We start from the raw sequence: 3,774 nt of genomic DNA, 5'->3' as shown, positions 1-3,774 counted from the left end.
ATGCGGGCTGCTCTCTGGGCAGTGCTTGGGTTGAAGGGATTCCAGGACTTTGTGCTCAGAGCACACGAGTCTCCACCTCGCCCTTCTTGAGCGCCTGCCTGGGCTACCCACACACCACTGTGCTGGGGAGGCGCAGAGGCGGCCACACCCGCCCACATCTACTGCCTTCTCTAGAGATTTCACAGGCCAGTAACTCTAAAATGCCATCCTTTCTTCATACATTTCCAAAAGAAGGAATGAAGAACACAGCAGCGTGTTCAGAAACCTTTCTTCTGGAGGAAAAACAGAACTCTGGCCAAGGACACACATAAACCAAGTTTCTGCCATGCCCCGACAGTCCCTCACTTTCTGCAGCCGAGTGCAGGGTGGGCATGGGCCATGCCACTGTGGCTCCTATGACAGGGAACCTCTCATTCAGCTTCCAGGATGAGTAAGAGCCACGGAGCCTCCCATTTCACCAAATGCAGATGAGACGTTTCGGGGTGGCAGACCCTGCATTCACAGGGCAAAGAAGAGACAGAACCCACTGCCGGTACCAGTGGCCAGGACCCCCAGGAGTCCCTGGGCATCAGCTGGAGGCGGTGCCCCCTGCACTGCCACCCACAGGCCAGTAGCCCCGTTTTTCCCTGCTGTCCATCATGAACCGAGGAACGGGGCGCCAGCTCTGGGGTGTGGAGAGCACACGGGTGCCTGGCTCCTCCTCACCTGATTCCACAGAAACATGTCCTGACTCAAGGCACATTTAAAGGTCTTGACTTTCTTTCCTCTCCCAACTCCAGAGAGGGCACAGATGCCCCGAGTGAGGGCAGTTACTTGACCACCAGGTGTGGAGTGGCCCTGGCCAGCTTCGGGGATCCCTGCAGACCGAGGGTGGGCTGGTGCAGGAGAAAAGTGACATCCTCTCCTCCTCTCTCCTGCCAAGACTGGGACAAGGAGAGGGAGTGGTCCACTCGCAAAACCGAGTGGGAGGAGGGGTGACGTCATGGTTTTCTACACAGAATCCCTGCATGCCACAATAGGTGTCCCCGCTCTTCTTCAGGGCCCCTACTTCCATGCTGGGAACACAGTATTAGACCTCGGCACGGGCCACATGTCCCTCCCACCCCACGCCCAGAAGGGAATCAGGACCAGAAAGGAGTTTCCATGATATGGACAAGCGCTGGGTGAGCACCGGGTGGGGGGTCCTGCTGTGGCGGGTCCTGCGCTGACTGGAGCAGGGCGGAGAAGCAGGCGAGGTGCTGTGCAGTCTGCAGGCTAACTCTGCAGTTGAAAATGAGGACTCCCTGCTGGGCGCACACCTGGAGGAAGGGAAGCACCTTTCCTCGGAGTCTGTCCCTGTTGCCTGACAATGGCATTCGTGCCCATCCAAAGGACCAGCCGCCACCACTGCTGGCTGCAAATGTCCTTTCAGGCAAACACGGCACCTGGAGAAAACCAGGCAGAGAGGGAGGGAGGGGTTGGGTCGGAAAGTCACCTGGCGCTGACAAGGACACTGAGGGAACAGTGGTTCCATCGGAGCAGAGCTGTGTGCTGGGCCTTCTCTTGGAGCATAAAGCAGTGCTGCAGGGGTGGCTTCTGGCCTGGAAACTGCCTCTTTGGAAAGTGACCTGTGGCTCCGTGTAGCTGTTCTGGCGTGACGGTGCTGAATCTTGTCCTTGGTGCACCTTCTTGCGCTCAGGGCTGAGGAGCCCTCTGTGACCTGCCTGGACCAGGTAGCGCCACGGAGATCCCCTTCAGGGACGCAGGTGCTCCTGCGCACAGGCCTGCCCGCCATCTGCAGGAAGCATGCGGTGCTCCCGGCTCTCCCGGACAGTCTCAGCCGCTGAAGTCAACTCGCCGGCTTCCAGGGGAGGCTTCTCCCTGTGCCTCCGGGTTCTGTGGTCAAGGCCAATGCAGGGCCGAGAGTGATCGCTGCAAAAGAAAAGCCCAGGTGAAGCGCACTCAGCTATCTGTGGCCTGGGAGTCCCCATGAAGTAAGTTTAGGAAGAAACCACCAGAGCCACCGATGGCGCCTGGATCCCCGGTGGGGAGGGAAAGGGCAGCGCGCCTCATCTTCGCGGAGCCATTGCTGCTGTGCTGCGATCTCATCACTTCTATCTTCATTAGTTACTATTCCCATGAGAATGGAAGATATTCATGCAACATTTTATTTTATTTTAATTTTTGAGACGGAGTCTCTGTCGCCCAGGCTGGAGTGCAGTGACGTGATCTCGGCTCACTGCAACCTCCGTCTCCCGGGTCCAAAAGATTCTCCTGCCTCAGCCTCTCGAGTAGCGGGGAGTACAGGTGCCTGCCACCACGCCTGGATAATTTTTGTATTTTCCGTAGAGATGGGGTTTCAGCATGTTGGCCAGGCTGGTCTCCAACCCCTGACCTCAGGTGATCCGCCCCGCCTTGACCTCCCAAAGTGCTAGGATTGCAGGAGTGAGCACCACCGCACCCAGCCTTAACGCGACATTTAAAAAATCCAAATTCATGCTAAACCTTTCATCGTGGGCAAAACATCCGCATTTTAAACCAAGCCGTGGTCAGATCCTGTAACTGCAACACTCTGAGGGCTGTACGAGTGTTGGGCAAGGTGGGAAACGAAGTTTGGGCAAGTTCCATTCCACCTATAAGGTTGTCACCAAAGAAAAGGGAAAGGACTCACTTGCCGAATGGTCCACGCAGCTCCCAGGCGCACGGCACTGCCACAGAGCAGGGGTCTGCTCCCCGAGGACTGGGGCTTTAACGACGATGACCATTTCCCACTTTCGTCTAAAAGGACAGAAGGAGTTGGTGAAGTGTCCGGCTTTTTCCTAAGGGAAGGAGGTGCCGACAGCGTTGCTGTCACTGCTGCTGGCCACAGGAAGATGCAAACATACCGTCCCTCCCGAAGATAGTGTTTTCAACGTGGGCGGCTTAACTGAGGATGCAACTGCAGAAAGGAGCTGACGGGATCGAGGAGGTGCTCCCGGGAGTCTCCAGAGCGGCTCGGGGGCCGCGGGAGCTCCGAGTCATCAAAGGCCGGGCCAGGGAGCCTGGAACAGGAGGGGCGCTGCTCCCGGAACACCTCAGGGCACATGAGTTAGGGCCAAGAAACAAAGTCACTAATATTTGTTTTGAAACTCAGGCTTTTTCAGGACGTTTTCCTCACTCTTGGCGCCGCCCCAGCGTCTTCCAGGTCCCCGTCGGCGCCGCAAACACAGCCAGGCTTGGACCCAGACCTCCATCCTGTCCTGCCGGGTCCTGTCCTGCCCTGTTGGAGGGGGCGGTTGGGTTCAGTGCCAGGCGCGCGCCCTCTGCTGGCCGTTAGGGCGCAGCGGGGAGAGCGGGGAGCTCGCGACCGAGCGGTGGTCGCTCGGCCCCTCGCGGCCTCTCGCGGAATCGCTGACATTCTCCGTCCCTTGCTCTCTGCTCCTAGCCGAGGGATGCTCGGCTTCAGCCTTGCCTGCTGCCTTTCCTGAGGCACACCTGGAGCCACTGCTTTAAAGTATGGAAATCTTCATGCCTTTGACATGTCTGAATAGGATCCCCTCTCGGTCAGGCCTGAATGCAAAGACTCAGGCTGCTCCAAGTTCTCTTGGGAAACAGGACATAGCCTCAAAATCCGGAAAACACAAGACACCTGTTTTCACAACCACATTCTCCAGGCTTCAACCATCGACACGGAAGGCCACAGTGGTGCTTGGGATAAGATCTCCTGGAGAAACCACCCTCCAGCCTTGATCACAATTAGGAAGATGAAAGCAGAAAATCTACTTTGTCCTTGTTCGGGAATCATTGTCTAAAGGT

General features: G+C 57.2%; 1 pseudogene; it reads right to left on the bottom strand.

Annotated features, from left to right (window-relative positions):
* Nucleotides 1-636: 636 nt before the first annotated feature.
* Nucleotides 637-1,365, bottom strand: LOC101054470 (uncharacterized; annotated as a pseudogene).
* Between the last annotated feature and the right edge of the window lie 2,409 nt (nt 1,366-3,774).

Source organism: Saimiri boliviensis, chromosome 2, assembly GCF_048565385.1.
Source record: "Saimiri boliviensis isolate mSaiBol1 chromosome 2, mSaiBol1.pri, whole genome shotgun sequence".
In the NCBI taxonomy this organism is placed as follows: Eukaryota; Metazoa; Chordata; class Mammalia; order Primates; family Cebidae; genus Saimiri; species Saimiri boliviensis.
Note: the sequence above shows the minus strand (reverse complement) of the source record. Positions and strands in the feature narration are given on the sequence as shown.